Source organism: Lactuca saligna, chromosome 2 (genome assembly GCF_052625555.1).
Source record: "Lactuca saligna cultivar CGN05327 chromosome 2, ASM5262555v1, whole genome shotgun sequence".
Lineage (NCBI taxonomy): Eukaryota > Viridiplantae > Streptophyta > Magnoliopsida > Asterales > Asteraceae > Lactuca > Lactuca saligna.
In genome coordinates, this window is record NC_136418.1 from 158,477,175 (window position 1) to 158,497,426 (window position 20,252).

Consider the following 20,252-nt stretch of genomic DNA (forward strand, 5'->3'; position numbering starts at 1 on the left):
GAGATGGACAAGTTGAAAACTATTTTGAAGCACTACCTGAGCTTTGCAAAAGAGAAGAAAAAAGTTCGTGACAATCCTAACGAAAGATATTAGTCACCATACCAATACCAAGGAGTGAAAAAAAAAAATGAAGTTAAAAGCCATAGATGAAGTGCAAAAAAATAATAATATGTTGGTTGTATTTTTAAGTGTCGTATTTCTAATTTTTAATGTCTATAATTTATTTTTTTAGTGGTAAAGTGCTATTATAATTTCTTTTCAAATTAATGAAAATTTTAATTTGTTTATATTTTTTATTTTTTATATAAATTACTTTTAGTAGTAACCCACCATCTTTAAATTGAAAGCTTTTGAAGATGAAAAATGATTTATGCAAAACAATTTTTTTCGATACATAACAAATTGTTTTATAAAATTACATAATACAATATTTTAATACACAAGAACGTATATAAAGAAAATATTATGAGAGAATGAGCTTCCTTAAAAATATGTCATGAGTGTGAGTCGGCTACGATTATAAAAAAAAGAAAACAGTTTGTAGTAAAAATTGACATGAGTCCCCTCTAGCCTAAAAATCTATATATCATAACAGATATGCTTTTGTACTAATTTGGATGCATAGAGTACAAATAGAAAGAACAAAAGTGAGGGTCGGATGAGTGGGTTAGGAAACGCATCGAATCCACATAAAGATGGAACCGTACGGTGGCGGAACTGTTATGTCGGTGAACAAAAGGTACCTCGCCTAACTCGCGGCTATTGCGCTCGACTCCAAGCACTCTTAAAACATCTCCGATGGTTAAGTTATCTTATAATTTAAAGTTATTGTCAAACCATAATTCTATTAGTTTTAAGTTTTAATTAAGTTACATCTTCATTGGTTAATCTCAACACAGTTTTTTTTTTTTTTTTTTTAAGTTTAACTAATTGATCCACATGTATATAAATTGTTTCTTGAAACCCCTTCATTTAATTAGTTGTTGTTTTTAAACACATCATATTTTATTAAAAATGATTATTAAACTTTATTGTAGTTATAATATATAAACATTTGTAACATCTAATATAAATAATTATGTATTAAAGAAATAAATATTATTTCAATTAAAATAAAATTATGTAGATAAAATGAAATATTCTTAAAAATAAATTGTTAGATTGGACAAACTTCTATACTATATTGATCACTAATAAAAAAATCAAAAAAACTATCCTCTTTGATTAATAATACTAAGTGGTCAAGCAAATAAAAAGTTAAAATTAAGCTTTGCATTGGAGAAGCTATTAGTAAGATAATGTAAATAGATGACTTGAATGCAAAAAAATTCTCTATGAAATATTATTCTGTAAATAAAGCAAAATAGAGTTTGACATTTGAGGGACAAATGAAATTGAAGGTAGGTGCCCTGGACTTGCTATTAAATTGAGCATGCAATGACTTTTTATGTTTATTTTTAAATCATATATATTTTTATTAAGTAAAATCTATTGTAATTTCGTTATATTGAAGTCAACACAAAATACTAGCTTTATTCTTACTATATTACAAGAAAAACATGGAAGTTACCAAAATTTATTTGTATAAATATCGATGTGTATGCTTAGAAATTGGCGAGTGTATCTTTACACATTGTTTATTTATTTTTTATTTTTATTTTTTTGAGAAATCGAAAAAAAAAAAAAAAACTATGCCTTTGTTCCTTCTTGGAGCCACAAGTCACCACCCGATTCACTGGAGCTTACTGACCGTGCATTTCGTTTTTTACCTATAACCCTTTTTTGTTTCTTCTTTTTTTTTTTTTTTGAAAAACAAAGTTTTTAAAATTTTAATTTTCTAAAAATAAGAATTCTCGTGAAAAATTAAATAAAATGTTATACTTTTTAAGTTTTTATTTTTATAACAAACAATAGAAAATTCTTTAAAAATTATGAAAATTTAAAAGATACCTTTACTCATCATATTAGTATGTTTGTAAACGAAATTAAATAAGTTTTTTTAGGTGTTTAAGTTTAAGAAATATTACTTTTTATAAAATACAATGTGATTTTTTTCATCAAATTTCAAAAATGTAAATGAAAGAGGTTTATCTTACTATTTTAGTGAGTTTGTAAAAAAATCTAAATTTTTGTTGTTAAGATTACTTATGTTTTGTTTAAACAAATCTATGTTTTTATAAAAATTAAAACGCGAACATTTTTGTTTTCAAATAATTTTTTAAATGTTTGTTATATATCATATATTATAAACTCTTTCTAAAGAAATTTTCAAATACAGTTTTGTTTTGATATCAAACATAAATCGTAAAAAAATATAATTTTCTTTGATATTTTATTTATATAAACCAAAATATATATATTTTTCAATTTTTATATAGACTTTGTAGTAATGCGTATCCATATTTCGGTCTCCGGTGATCCTAACGACTTGAAGATGCTTCTAGGTTCAAATCCTGAGATAACAACACACAAGTAAGACGTTCATTGGAATAGTTCTAGGTAGAACGCTCTGATGATAAGGTTAGGTCGTGAGAGAAAAATATGATTGTATCTATGTAAGTGTTTTGTGGTGTTTTCGTACCTTAGTCGACTTATTGAGGTTCCCTTCTTATATCGGTTCATCTCGAGAATCATGGACCCAAGATCGATGCATTATGCCGATGAGGGTCTAATCCTCATAAATGCTTGCCTTACCGAATATACAAAAATAGTACAAAGGAGAGGTCATTAGTAATATCAGTTTGTTACCGATGAACAGTTAGTAGACTAGAATACTATATGGCCTATATGTTGTCAGAATTATTAGTTGCGTGTTTGTTACTTGTACTCAACTCTTGCTCCGTCGTCAAGACTCGTGCTTCTGACCTTGTTTCCTTCGGCTGGTCATGTTTAATAGCTTTGGTGCATATGGTTCGGAAGACCATACGTTGGCATTCTAGTCCGGAGGTACATACCTCGGTAATTAGGTATATACCTCATTAAGTCCCCCTAGTTAGTATTGTTGAGTGAAATTTACAAATAATGTATGATATAAATGTTACAAATTAATCAATACAATGATCCAATTCAAACTATGTATGTTCCAAATATTTTATGATCAAAACATGTTATGATCCAGTTCTACGAATAATGTGATAAACAAATCAATGATATGATCTAACGCCAAAGAGTATGAAAAATCAAATATGTGATCTAATTTCCATAGCTTTGTTTGATACAAACAATTATAATCCAATACACACTGCTCCAAATGTAGATATTAAAAACTAGAATATAAACAAGCAACAACAATAGTACATGCTTATGTTGTCTTTGTATAGATAACTAGTCCAAAAGTAACTAAATCTTATATAATCAGAGTTTTTCTTTTACTTAATAGACATGTATATTGTTTCTTTAGGAGGCCCGCATCTATCCATTTACAAATCGTTTTACAAATAGGATTTTTTTATTTGTAATCAACTTTCTTTTACACACATCCACAATCTACATTTTATCACCCTTTCATCCAAACATCTTTTAGATTTATAAATTTTAAATGAAGAACAAAAGGCAGTGTAAATAAAGAGTATGAATTCACCCACTTACATCTCAGTTGGGCATAAATACAAAGAGGTTGTGTGTGTAAAGTATAACAATATTTTAGAATAGATTTTTCAAACCTTATGAGCCGTCATTAATTATCATCTTTATTTCTAGAAATTTTGATTTATGCTGAGCTGGATCACGTCTATAAAAGGATGAAGATCCAACATTTGTTGATGAAGATCCATATTTCAATATTTCAAAGAAGCATCTTATACCAAAAAAGTCATTATTAAGAAAAACATTTACCTTCGATATAGCTTCTTTATTTTGTTGTATTTTTGTTTCCAATTGTTCCATTATCAATACCAATTATAAACTCTATATCTTCTGAAGCGTGATCCATCATTGATGCATTCATTTTCTAATGATGAATATAATACAGTATTTAGTATCGGCATAAAGTCTTTTAAATAATATCATCATGTATAACAAACTTGCTAATTTGACACATTTTACTTATGAACTTTCGAGTAACTCTTCTACATAATGTTCTACTCTACACTTATTACAACTTTCTAGAATTGGACATTGATGAATACTAGGAGTGTTATAGAAAAACTGAAGTATGGAATATGTTTCTTAACTCTACAACAAAATTAATGTAAATATAATTTATGTAATTTCAAAATAATGACTAGACAACCAGAAGGAAACCACTACAAACAAACTTATTTAGACACAAAATTTTGAACAATAGAGCATCAATTATAGAGCAAGATGAACCATCATATGATCCATAAGATCAAAAACAACACAATAATATATATATATATATATATATATATATATATATATATATATATATATATATATATATATATATATATAACCGAAAGAAAACCCATCCTCACCTACTAAACAAAATTTTCAACTAGGAAAGATGAACATACTTAGAAAAATAATGAACTCTCTTAGGCATTTCAAACACCTATGATGCATCATTAAACTTAAGTTGAAAACTTGTTTATCATTTAATATTCACATTGAATCTACTTACAAACATATACAATCCATATAAAAGCAACATCGTTAGTAGAAAAAGAGAAGAAAAATAATTGTTTTTTGTTTGCGTTTAACAAAGTAGTTCATATAATGAATTTCTTCAAAAATGTTTTGAATTTTCAATGTAAATGTAGATAATCAAAATTTTCATAGATTCACAAAGTTTTTAAGTTTTAATCAATTCCATTAGGAAAAACATAAGAAAAAAAAATCATTTTTGGTTCATGATTTGAAAATTTGGTTAGTATCATCAAGTATCAAAAAATCAATGTCAATGAATAATGAATCTTTGATGACAAAATTGCACAAATGATCTTTGTGGTATGTTGAAAATTGTCATTTTAGTCCAAAAATGTTTGGACTAGCACTAGAGGTACAAAGTTTTCATTTTGTTGTTTGTTTGGTCCAATCTGTTTTGATATTTTTCAAAATGACTGATTTGTCCATGTTAATATGATTTGTTTTCTTATTTTTTTTATTTAAAAAATAAAAAATAAAAATAAAAATAAAATAAAAATCTCTCCCACTCTCTCTCTCTCTCTTTCTCTCTCTAGTTTTCATTTTGTTGTTTGTTTGGTCCAATCTGTTTTGATATTTTTCAAAATGAATGATTTGTCCCTGTTAATATTATTTGTTTTCTTATTTTTTTTATTTAAAAAATAAAAAATAAAAATAAAATAAAAATCTCTCCCACTCTCTCTCTCTCTCCACCATCCAACATCATTCCCCTTTAATCTGCCATCATTCCCCTTTAATCTGTAGTCCAACATCACCACTCTTGAAACAAACTCCGACCGCCGGCCAACAACATCGCCAATAATCACCGATACAAAATCTAATGACACTAAATCAAAAGGAAACCTTAAACTTGGAATTAAAAGCAAACCAAAATCAAACCTAGAAAATAAAAATAGATTAAATGAAATTCAGATTCCAACCATCACTTAACACCACGAAAAATAACGATTCAAACCGGAAAAAGAAACCTAAACCATTTTTCTAAGAAATTGCATCAATTCCCAAATAAAAGACTTGATTTCAGTACTTGATTTCAACTTATATCAAACTAGGAAAAGAAATCAATACCTTGTATATAAAAAACCTTCATAAAACTCAAAAGTCCTTATTTCAAATTAAAAAAACCCTGAAAAGCCCTACATCAAATCCAAAAAAATCACATTACCGATTAGAGATTAGGGTGATGGCAGTGTATCACGGAGATGATGTTGGAATCGTTTTTTGCAAGAGAGAAATACATGGGTTGTGCAATCATGAACAAAGGTTGGATTGTCGGTGGGTTTGCACATGGTGGGAAACATATACAAACAACCACCACCACTCGAAAAAGATGGTGGTTGAGGGAGAAGGAGACATAACAAACAAATCCGCTCCAAATCGACCCCGTACCCTGTTGATCTTGTATATGGCAAATGCCAAATGTTGCCTGAAACCGGAATCTACCACCGCCATCGTCTTTTTCGCCACTGGAAACCGAAATCCACCACCACCACTGGCGATGCTAAATTATCTGCTGAAAACCTAGAACATTGGCGGCTCGGTGGAAAAGGAGAAAGACGAAGGTAATGGAGAGAAGACGGTGATTTGAAAGAGATGAGAGAATGGTAGTGGTTCGAGATGGTGAAGTTGGGTAGGCTAGGTCGTTGGTGCATTGAAGTCGTAGTCATCGGTTTGTAGAGGAAGGAAGGTGAAGTTGGGTGAGCGTGTAAGTGTGAGAGAAGTCGGTGTTGGAAAAAATGAGGATGGGGTTCATATTTTTCCGACAGTAGAGAGATAAGGAGTTGGTGGAGGGAGTATGGGTGTGGTCGGTTTATATTTGTTTTCTTTTTATTTAATTGTTAATCAGAAAAAATCAAAATTAATAAAAAGAAAAGGGAAAATCATATAGAGAAGGCAAAAAGGTCATTTCATATACTTCCAATTATGAAATGGACCAAACAATCAACAAAATGAAAACTTTGGACCTCTGGTGCTAGTCCAAATATTTTTGGACAAAAGTGGCAATTTTCGACATACCACAGGGACCATTTGTGCATTTTTGTCATCTTTGATTGATGAGTAAATCAATGAACAAAATTGAGTTACACTAACCTAGTTTAATAAGAAATCTCTCACCGTGAAGAAAGAAGCACATTCAATTGAAAAAGTTGTTTCCGATAAGATTGATAACACACTTCACTTGTAAGCCATGAAGAAGACATTCATACAGATATTTGTTCAGAGCAACCGAATGACGCCTTATTTTTGGGCTGAGCTCATTCAAAATATTTTTTTGGCCTAAATGTCCTTAATGAGTTCGATTGGACGAGAATTATCGTTGCACTTCTCACCAAAATCTGAGTCATCACTGAAGCCAGACCATATATATATATATATATATATATATATATATATATATATATATATATATATATATATATATATATATATATATATATATAGTAAGGTTCAATAGAAAATCATAATTAATAAGGAATCAAGGAATCAATCGTAAGTGTCGGAAATCATAATGATCAACGACCATGGAAATAGATTTACACTTTTACATTGGACGTATACATATCTGATTATATAAAAAAATTCACCTCCTTACCAAAAAACTCGCTTTTTTTCGTTTAAAATTTTTTTAGACCACATTTTTTATCAAAAAAAAAAAAACTGAATATACCGTTCTTGATTTTTAGTCATCTTTCCATAAAGATCTATGTTGATATATAAAAAATAAATTCTTTTTTCGAAAAAAAACTCATTCATTTTGTTAGTTTTTTCAATATTTAAGTATATTTTTATAAAAAAAAAATATTATACAAAAAATATTAATTTTTTGTACTCTATTAATAAACATCAACACCGTTAAAAAAAAAAACCTGGAATAGTGTAGATTCACACTGTGAATCTAAACTGTAAATATTTCAATTTATAACATTCACAATATGAAAAAGTTCGAACAATACGGATTACACTGTGAATCTGAGAATGTTCACATAAATCGACATATTGTTTTATTATAAATCCAAAAAAATAGAATTGAATACCAATCTTTTAGAATAAAATCCATTTTCCTCAATTTCACCGTTTTAAAAGAAATGTTTCTTCGAAAATTCCAATTAATCCAGAAAACTATACTGACTATCGCATCAAAAACATTTTCTTTGATCCATATTAAGTTTGGCTTTATCCAGCATGATGATCCACTCCGTGACCGAATAACTTGGAGCTATTAGTTGCAAACGAAAGAATTTGGAGCTCTGCGTAACATTATTATTACATGTTTGAAGTTAATTCGACTCAAATGAACTCTACTTCGAATAACTTGTTAAAAATATAATTTATTCGTTGGTATATATATTCTAAACATATTTTTCTAGTAAAAACAAATCATACAGAAATTAAATATGAAAAAAGCCACTACCTTTGTACGAACGTGTAATCTTAAAACAATTTATAAACATCTAAATGGAATTAGGTAATTATAATTTATTATTATAAACTATATTATAATTTCTATTATTATGATGTATTCATAATAGACAATATATATATATATATATATATATATATATATATATATATATATATATATATATATATATATATATATATATATATATAATTTGTTTAATAGAAAGGTGAAGGAGTTTTGTTAACGAGTCGCAATCTTAATCACGAACCTATTATAAGGTGACATCCAAAATGTGTTAAAACTTCTTTTTCAAAAGCTAAAGAATGAAAGTAGGGTTTACTTGGCATCTTGGAAATGGTCTAAGCAAGCAAACACTAGATGCAAATAACAGCACACACCATAGAATCCAAAGACTTAATATCATACTTTCCAATTTATATAATTTAATATAAATCTAACATCTTATTACAAGATAAAGCCAACAAAATCATTTAATTCATTGTTTTTAATTCATAACATTTATTTGTTTCCTTTCCTCTTTATCAACGTATATTATAGATATGTAATAATAAAATATTTTTTTATAAAGAAAAGTTATTTGAATGGAAGGAAGGTATCTTTTATCTCCCAAATTAGGAAGAAAAACCGAAAAGGCATGTTAAGAAGCTTGATTTTCACCAAACAAGTATTACTGTATGAAGTACCCATTGCCCCAACAATTTACTATAACTTTATATTGAGCAAAATGCTACAGCTTTTTTTATGAAAGGTAATATTGGCGTATTGATGTTTGAAGTTCACAAAAGTGAAGGTTTAGAAAGGTATAAAAGGGTGGTACTATACTTACTCTTCACTCATTTAAATTTTCAGCAGGGGACACAAACACTATTACATACATAATACATAAGGGTATACAAAATAATTTGGGGTATGTATAGAATTTTCCGTATAAAAACATCAGACGATGATATATATATATATATATATATATATATATATATATATATATATATATATATATATAGAGAGAGAGAGAGAGAGAGAGAGAGAGAGAAAAAAGAGAGAGAGTTCAAGTATTCTAACTAGTTATTGTGTGGATGTAGGATTGATTGTGGGCCAATCAAAATTAAATAAAAAATTAATTAACTAACTAAATAAATAAGGGTAATTTAGTAATTTAATAAACAACTTCCACAAATAGTCCATATAATCTAGCATTCACTTTTAACCTAATTTCTTCCTCTTTTTTTATATACAGTCGTTCAATCAATGTCCTCTTTCCTATTCGTCGGCGAAGCAACCATTGTTGGATTTCTTCCATTCTTCCGCTAAACATTGCCAACCTTATAATTGTTCTTCCTTATCCTTTTCTTTCATACCATCCACATACACGATCCCTAGCGCAACGAATCTATTTATATGTCAATAGAGAATCACAGTAATTTCTAGTGTTTCAACCGCACGTTTGAATCGATTCAATCTACCATGGCCGAAATTTTGTGTTTGATTCATTTTCCAAGAATAAAGCCACGATTTTGCAAGAATAAAGCCAAAGCCAAGATTTGTCAGTGTTTTTATGAAGGTTAGTTAGGTTTATTTATATTAGTTTGTAATTCTAAATTATATTAGAGTATTTGATCGATTATTTCGTATGAATATTAATAGTTGGATTTTTAAAAATTCAACTATGCAAGGGATTCGAGATTTGCAAGTCAGTGGAAAAATGCTACTCCAATTAACACAATATCATTTAAGTTATTATATCTTAGCAAATTTTGATTAATATGAAATTCAAGTTTGCAAGTTAGTGGAAGAATTTTTTAACATATTTTACATTTTCATGAGAACTCCACGTGGTGAATTTCAATATGTATAAAAAGTGCAATTTAATTATCATAATGATGATAAATGTTTGTATCACTTTTGCAATTTTGTTTTTGGCAGTCAAATTTTTTTCTGTGATAACTTTTGCAATTGAATTTTAATGTTTTATTATAACCATGGTAATCCATATCTGTATAACTCAAGCATCATTCATGTTCTTTGAAATTTGTCGAATCTGTTAACAACGTGTGAATCGCATCAGGTGGAAAGACCATGATGATCAAGGGCTTGCAGATTAGATGATGGTGTGTTTCATTCTGATAGAATAATTCTATGACAATGGTCGCTGGTCTTCACAAAAGAAATGACTATTCATCGTTATATTCTGAAAGAATAATAATCTACAATAGAATGATACGACTATATGTAATAATATATTCCTCTAAAATATTCAGGTGGAATAATATACATGTTTTTGTTTGTTATTAGTCAGTATTTCATTGTTATAGAATATTATATAAAGTTTTCAATTTTTAAGAAGGTAATGAAAATTTTAAGTTGTATCCAAAATTTTGTTATTAGTCGTGTTGACATTCTTATAGAATTTCATTATAACATAAATATGTATCCTGACCATTCCTAGAGAATATGATTCAAACAGAATGTCATTCCGATTGAATAAAATCGGGTTTAATTAAAAATCAAAAATTATAATATAGCTAAAATTGAATTAATTAAAAAAATCAGAATTTTAAAATCAAGAGAATTAATTATCTCTAAAATTATAAAATTTTCCTTTTTTAAATTTATCTCGATTGTCTAAAATACCCTTACAGTGAAATTACATGGTATTTTTTCATTATTTTTAATTTAATAATATGTATTAATCACTTTTTTAAAATACGTAAAATGATTTGCCCACAATCATTCCTACATCCACACAATAATTAGTTAGAATATAATAACATAAACCTATATATATATATATATATATATATATATATATATATATATATATATCTTTACTATCTTATAAAAGAAATCTCATTATTTCTAAAAATAGATTGAATATAATAATATTATTTTTTTAAGACGTCCAAACCATTAAGCTAAAAGTACAATTAACAATCAATATAATAATATTAAATTCTAAACATAAACCATCTAATCTTATCATCCGTATCTAATTCCCTAATTATCTCTCTTTTCTTGTTGACCTGACTTTTTCTTTCTTAATCTGACTTTTTCCGTTTGAGTTACCACTTAATCTGCCACTTTCTTGTACCCACTGCACCTCACAAAATGACCGCATATTTATTGGGTCAACTACTCCCAGTCTCTCACCCACTCCTTCTCAACCTCAGGAGAAAACCTAAAAACACAACCACTGGCATATCGAATGGCCTGACCACCCCACTGAAGGCCATTACACCACCATCTTACCAAAATCCCTCCACCAACGCACCACTGAAAACCCTATCTGCGAGCTCATCACTACATACCTGTTGCTGCTAGATTCCGAACTCCATCTGGGGTTGATTTTAGGTTTTGAATGACACCTCTCTGATCTTTTCTGGGTAAGGAAAAGGTAATCCGAAGATCTATCCTCATCCATTAATCTATATTCTGCTTTTTCGTTTAAACTGTTTATAAAGTTGAGCATCTGAATATGTTAAGTAGGAGTGGTTTGTATGTTATCGGTATGATTTTGTTTAAATTACTTTATAACTTCATGATTTTTTACTTACTCGTGGTTTTTTATGTAGTATGAATGGTTGATGTCAGTTTCTGGTTTGTTGCATGGTGAATGCTTCAGTAGTCTTCACGATATCACAGTTATGGAACTATCAGATTATTGGTTTTCTTGTCTCTCTGAACCATCACTTATTTCTAGATCTTCTTCTTTAGTTTATTAACACACTGATTTGGTTTGGTTTGGTTACATGCTTGGGCAAGATAAAGAAGTAGCCTAACTAATGATTTGGCATGTACCCTAGATACGGTGGTAGGATGTGTGGTGAAATAATAGCTTCCCTTGTCGTCTCTTTGAGATTGACACATAAAAGTTGTTCCAATTAATCTTAAGAGTTTTATTTATAGCCTTAACGTTGAGATTTAATGGTTGGTTTTCAAATGCAGGAGAGATGTTCAAGTGAAAAGATGGTAGAATGATGCAACTTGTATTTGCATGGGTTGTATCACCATTTTGTGTTATTTTACTTATGGAACTCCAAAAGTTTTGTTATAAACCAATATAATATTTCCATTTTTTAAGATTCTGTTTTGTAGAGATGAATTATAAGTGATTATTAGGAAATTTTGACTTGAGCAAAAAGTTCGCCTCACTACATTCTTTTTCATTCGAAAAGGTTCTACTTTTTTCTTTCATTACTGTTTTCGATTTTTTACTCCTTTGCGATCTCATAGGTTAGAGCTCTTACAGGTTTTATTCCAAAGAGGTGGTTTCAAGTTCTCACAGTTTTGAGTTTTTACTGGTTTGTTTTTTTAGTAATAGCATTTCTTTCTTTTTGTTCCAGTGAGTCCGCTATAGACTTTTGATTTATTTTCTTGAAAATATAATTTTTATACAGGTTGAGATGTTGATGTTGATTTGCAGACATATCTAGATTTTGGTGAAGGCTATAAATCGCATAGGATTGCTGCCTATTATGGTTTTTATTGTGGTTGAACAAAGTGCGTTGCTGTTTCGGGATATCCACCTTGCTACTGATAAATCATCTTGGTTGGAGTTGCATATCGCCTCTTCTGATCAATTTTGAGGTGTGATGCCTAAAACGTTTTTGGATTTTGTTTCTTATTCTAGCAAAGTTAGTTGCAATTTATGTTACTTACAAATTACTACTGAGAAATCATTTAGAATGAAGTTTGTTTGCTGCTTCTTTAGCAACTAAATATTATTTGTTAATGTCTAAAGTTGGAAATTTTCTTTATTTTTTTTGGTTAGTTTGTCAGATATAAAAAAATATGGAGTCAAAATTGTGGTCATTTGCTTTTTTATTTGAAAATCTTAATTATATATGTAATGGGTTACTCATATTTTTCTTAGTGGTTCTCCCTCAGTTCAACAATTACATATTGGTATTGTCATGTTAGGTATATATTGTTATTTTAGTATATATCATGCCGAATAAAATTATGTTGAATAACAATATAATAACTTTCTATTTTAAAATTATGTTGAATAACAATATAATAACTTTCTATTTTAGTAGATATCATGCTGAATAAAATTATGTTGAATAACAATATAATAACTTTGGGTAAATTACACCATTAGTCCCTCGTGCATGTGTCCAAAAGCACGTTTGGTCCCTATTTTCAAAAATTAACTCGAACTGTCCTTCGTTTGGTTAAAAGTTGCACACTTCATCCCTTGTTAGTTTAAATTTGCACGCTTCATCCCTTAGGAGATATAAAATGACTATTATGCCCTTTTATTTTTATTTTCCATTTAATTTAATGTTATAATTATTAGTCTTAATTTAAAAATAAAAGGAAAAATAAGGCACCCAGTATCAGATCGAGCACACCACCTGCATCACTCAAACACCATTATTCCATCGCCACCTTCCTAGTTACACCCTTATTCCACCTTTCTTCCTCAATCAAAAACCTTAAAACATCTTAAAACCCACCACCAACTTCCTACTTCGTCCTTTGTCGGGTTACACCACAATCAAAACACTCTTGTCGCACCTGTGTTCACCGTCGTAAACCACAACCAACACCCAATTTAAAACTTACCGGAACCACCACCCAGAAACCTAATATGGATCTTCCTTCAACAATTCCCTTTTGATGAAAAATCATACACTAAAAATCATCCACCTCTGAACACTTCACTAACACATCCGATCTATCTCTCAAAACCCTTTTGTAAACTGAAGAAAATTTGTCCTCCCCAACAAATTCACATCTCGCATCGGAAATGTACCGGGTGGCATACTCGATTTTTTCCAATTTGAAACTTTGTAATGAGTTTGATTTGGCACAAAACCCTCTAGTACCACCGAATCTGGGGTTTCGAACTGAAATAGAGGTGCAACTATGGTTTCAAACGGAGGTGGAGGCAGAAAATACCAGATTCCTTCTTCTTTTTATGTTCGATGAGGATCATGACACAGATAAAGGGTGTTGGCAGGAGTGCAGTTGAAGGGTGGTGTACAGACGATGAACGATGGCGGCGATGGTTGCTCTGATGATTGCCTTGCTCCTATGGTGGCTGAGATAGAGTTTGTGAGATGCACAGAAAGAAATGGAGGAGATGTGTGGTCGACAGTTCGGTTCCAGAAGAGAGAAGACAGTGGATGAGTAGATTTCGTCGGTGGATTCTTCATGGTTGATGGCGGCTTGATGGTTGCAATCTGTCAATAGTTAGAGAGGAAAAGGGGGAAACGAGTACGGGGTAAGAATAAGGCGGAGGGGGAGGGTGAAGATACGTTTTTTTTCTTTTTTTCTTTTTAATGTAAAAATAATAAAGGAATAAAAGAAAATTAAAAAAGAAATTGTTAAGGGTAAAATAGTCTTTTATTTCTGGAGGGACTAAGCGTGTAAGAAAAAACAAACCTAGGGACCGTCCGAGTTAATTTTTGAAAACAGGGATTAAACGTGCTTTTGAGCACATGCACGAGGGACTAATGATGTAATTTACCCAATAACTTTCTATTTTAAACCAATCTTGCATTTGATTATACTTTTACCAAATTTAATTAATCTTTGAATAAAAATGATAAAAGTTGTACAATGCAACTGTTTTTTTAATATTTTGATAATTAACAAAAAAATGAAAATAAATTTTCAGACATGTGTTCGGTTCTTAAACCGTCCTGGGACGGAAATAACTGATAATTAAAAGTGATGGATTTGGAGAATCAAGATTCCTTTACCCGGTTCTAATTACTAACTGAAAAATAATTGAAAATAAAAAATAATAGAGTAGGGAGAACCGAGAACCACATCGAATAAAAGATTCCGATTCCGTTTTAGTTTTGATTCCTATTAGATTTTTTTGGTCGAAAAACCCATTCGTAGACATCTATATTAAGGAAATTTAAACTAATGAAACAATTTCCCTACAACTACTAACGTCAAAGTTGGATTCTATTATCTTCGACATTTACTTTCTTTTAGAGCATAACATTTTAATAAAGAAAACATATCGCCGAAACAAATTATGCACCCCCGCCGCTTTGCGCGGGTTCACCACTAGTGTGTGTGTGTGTCTATATATATATATATATATATATATATATATATATATATATATATATATATATATATATATATATATATATATATATATGTAAGAGTTCATTTGAGACGAACATAATTTTTTAAGACCGTGAGATCAAATTTTTTTAGTGAAATTTTATAATATTCTATTGTTCGTAAAAGTAAGATACGCAATATATTCTAACATTACATATTTTAGAATATTTCAATGTAAAATATGATAAGTTATTGGCTTAAAATATTATAATATTACACACATTTAGTTTTTGTAAACAGTCGAATATTAGAATATTTCACTAGAAAAAAATGGTTTCACGGTCTTACAAAATTAGACCATCTCTTCTTGTGAACCTAGTTTTATATATATATATATATATATATATATATATATATATATATATATATATATATATATATATATATATATATATATATATATATATATATATATATATATATCACTGAATTCGTTATTAAATTATAATTATCTCAAAAAGTTCGTATTAATTGGAATATCCAACAGGTGCTAGTAAGATCAATGTATTATGTCGATGCACCAATTTATAACAAACACATCTTATGCATGTATATTAGGTAAAATCATGAAGATGGGACTTATAGATTGAAGAATTAAAAATAGGATCCACGAGGCTGGAAACAGTGATCGTATGATGGCCATTGTTGTCGCATCAAGACTTTGGCTAGTGTTCACAAGTATATCCTTGAATATCTTCATCTTAAATATTAAGTTGTATAAAGTTCTTTTCATCGACGTGTTTGTGCCAAATAGTGCTGATTAAATTCATCTTAATTTCTAAAAAATACATCCTAAAGTTCGTTCGGGTATCCTTGATCCAGATCTCAATTTGCTACAACTTAAAAGTTCGTATGTTGTTTGGATTACAAGAATGTTTGATGTATCATCAAAGGAAGAGTCGACTTATTTTGCTTTGGTCAACTGTCTTAACAAACAATATAAACACAAAAATATAATAAATTAACTTGAAGTTAATAATAAACAAACTAACTATACTTCCTTAATCTGTTTTTCATCTAGAACTTTACAAAAGTTAAGAAAACCAAATAAAAATAAATACGTGGATGATGGATAGCAGTGTGAATAAAAATGTAGGGTTAGACAAAGGAAGCATGCAACGATTTTTGACCAATTTTAATTTACTTGATTTGCTCCTTTATTATCGTGTTAATTGCTTGGTTATTTATGTATTAAAAATTGACATTTTTGCGTTTATTTTTGTTTCCATTAGCGCAAATCAGAGCTTGGATCAAGGGAACCTAAAAGAAAAAGTAGTTAAAGTTTACATCACCAACAGTTGATGGTCAATGGTCAACCAAACCATACCCACCGTTTTCCGTTGCGTCCACTATTTTCCGGGATTATTATTATTATTATATTTTATTTTGGTTTTTTATCACAACAATGAATTTTTAGTTTTTTTTAACATTTATAGTTGTTTTTTTTCCCATCAATTAGGTTATTAAGTTAAAAGAGTTTGAGTTTCTTTAGTTTTAGGTTTTTTTTTTTAACGGACTAGTATTATCTATCTAGATTTTTTATAATTGCTTCTTTTCGATTTGAATTTGTACTTTTAAGACAAAAGAATTAAAAACTACTTTAAAATAATTTGCACTTCCAAGACAAAAAACATCATAGCAAAAAGTGTCATCTATCTCAAACAAACAAATTTCTTTATGATTGTTTCCTCCCAACTCAAATTTGCACTTCCAAGACAAAGAATCTCGTTGTCTACTGTGGAGATAGATAAAATCAAAACCGAAGACATATTTTGTTTGGAGATTATGACACCAATATTATTTGATTGATTCATGAATTAGGTTACTGATATAACTAAGGGACAAGATATATATGAGAACATCTCATTAATGATTGTTTTATATAGGATATCGTAAAAAAAATCTAAAGAAACCATTCATAAGAATTAAATGTATACAAAAATATTAAGAATTCAGTGTTTACAAACTTGAAATTATATTACTCTCCCAGAGTATTAATTTATAAGGATTGAATGCGAACAAAAAAAGAAATAAATGATCAGACAACAAAAAATAAAAAGTTAGTAACTAAATATGTACAAAATAAAAAATATATTCTTTTATTAAATCATTTTCTTTTATTTTTGTCATACAGAATGTGAAACAATTTTATTAAAACACATTGACTACGTATTGTTTAAGTTTGCATTCATTTCAGACTTATTGACTTACCGATTCTAAGTTTGTCTATAGTAAATCGTTTCTTAATAGAATAGTTTTATGCGGTTTGATGTATCGTTTTTAAAAGCGATTGTATGCTCAAAAGTCACTCTTTTCTATAGGGATTATATAGTGCCTTTTATAAATGATTATTGGTATGAAAAGTTTCCTATTTCCCAGACAACTATTATTGATGTTAAATATATAATTCAATTCATTTTATTCTCAATATAATCACAGTTTCTGAATTTGGAAAACATCATCAATAAAAGAAAAAACGATATCGAAACATAAGTAAATGAGAGGTAAGATGTAAGCAACATTTACCTTCAAACATATGAAAAAATAAATAAAAATAAAAAGCCCACACATGGAATGGTCTTCTGGGCAGAAAGACTTTTTTATTAATAACATCGGTCATATAAAAAAGAATAGAAAAACAAACTGAAGGGTCTTATACTACTTCCATTGCAGTGATCCTTTTTTTTTTTTTTTTTGTAAATTTCAAAATCAAATAATATAAGTAATAGTTAGATAATTTTATATTCAACTTATCGATAACTTGTAAGGCTCTTTTTTTTTTTTTTACAAATAATGTTGAGGTATTTAAGATGAAGACATCCCCATCCATCTGATATGATAAAGATCTTGTTATAACCCGCACCCACGGGCTACGGCTGTTGCAAATTCACTCCAACAAATATTATTAGTTTATATTTTCCATATACAATACAATGTAACTATCACCAATATAAGTCCCCTATAAAACTTTTGTTTTTTTTCCTAAACCATCATCAACTCCCTGAAAATGTAATTAAAATGACTCAAATGGCTTGTTAAAACAAGTAATTAGCTGTAGAATTTCGTATTAAAACAATATTTTTATTTTTAATAAAGCAATTCACATACCCTTTAATGCTACTCTTAAATCTATATCTTTATCTACCAGTGGACTTAAACCGTTAACCGTTTTGAAGAGAGATACGTTTGTAATACACCTTGATACATAGAGTATGATTTTAGTATTGCGTAAACTGAAAAACTACAAAAAATAATAATAATAATAATAATAATAATAATAATATTTTAAAAAAAGTTTAATGAATATTTTATCATCTTAGACGTGGAATTTCAAACTAGAGACGATAATTTTGTTAATAATGAGATCAAGATAAACCACTCAAGTTACATATAACTTTACTCTAAAGTCTAAAGCAAAATCCAACTTCTAAAAATCATTATAGAAGTTGAAATCAATTAGTTAATTAAAAAGATATATAAGTATAAGCATGAATGAATCCCCATGAAATAGGGGAGGGAGTAGGGAGGTGAGTTGCGTGTGGACAAATGGTAAGTTTTTCACTTTTTCTTGTTCCCTAATTTTCCAAAGGCTTCTTGTGTTTGTGTTATCGATGAGGATAAAATGCGGCGTGGCTTTTTCTTGTGTTCTTTTGGAAACATTAAGGACCCATGTGCTTCGATCCATCAATTTTGCTTTTCTTCGTTAAAATTAACCTAAATCCTTTTACCTAGGGCTACAGCAAGCAAAGCAAGCTTTCCCCCTTCGTTTGTTGTGGGTCGCGCCTCAACGTAGGCACTGAATGAATGAAATGAGTGGATATATATAATATTTAATGTTCATTTAATGCTATTTTAATATACTACATGTCTTCATTTAATTGGGTAAGAATATTTGTATGAATAAAACCTGCAAATTTTATACATCGTTTTTACGTATTTAAGTTTTAACCAATTCATATTTATTACATTATTAACAAGGAAAGATAAATTAATGTTGTTAAATTTAAAACGCCAGTTTCTATAATCGTACGAGTTCGTTAAATATATGTTTTTTTAGAACTGTCAAAGAAAAGAAAGTTTACGAATTTATAAACATAGAAAATGATAGTTACATCAATTTGACCAATTGCTATAGCCTTTTCTGCCCATTTACTTCATCCATACAAACATCATGGAAGCAATGCTACCCAAAGTGCTTAAAATGGATACATCTCCCATACGAACGAAAATAGACGTGTCAATTGTGACGTGTCGAAACAATAAATCGGTTGAAAGTAATTGGTACTAACCCAATCTGTTTAACTAACATGTCATGTCTTGTCAACCTTTTTATTTTTTTGTTAAGTTTCGTATTAGAGTATACCTTGAAATATATGATATCATGTGAGGTTGGAAAACTAAACATGTTGAAAGAGTAATAGTTGGATAGGTGGAAAGGAAAAAGTAATAGTTAGGAGGTGGAATATATAAAATCATAGCAAGTTCAGATGATAAATGGAAAGAATGAGGGTTGGGGAGGCGGACGACGAGATCGTGAGGATGGGAAAGCGGTCAAATGGATTGTGTAATTTGAAAGAGAATGAAAAAACTAAAAATGAAATATTAATCTAGACGGTTAAGCCATTTTCACATTACAAACGACACAAGCAAAAAGCTTTTCTTTTACTTGTGGTTTTAGTTTTGGATCTTTCTAATTTATTTAAATAATTTAAAAAAAAATACATATAAATAAACGGGTTATTTTCAAGTTATATTCGAGTTGAAGTCCTTAACGTTAACTTTACCCATTTAATTTTTGTGTTGTGTCAGTCCGTTTATTTAAATGTATTGAAATATCTTATCCAAACTCATTTATTTCATGTCGGATTTCATGTCATGCAGTTTTATCACCTTTGTTAGTAGTAATTTCCTTTTATTTACCATCGACTAACAATAGGGCATCGATAAAATGGAAAAGTTTGGGATGGAATGTTATACCATTGAAAAGTCACTTCTCATATATATATATATATATATATATATATATATATATATATATATATATATATATATATATATATATATATATCACCATACTATACTTATAAATGATACATTTTTCCTTAAATCCCATGCTTTTGAAACTCCC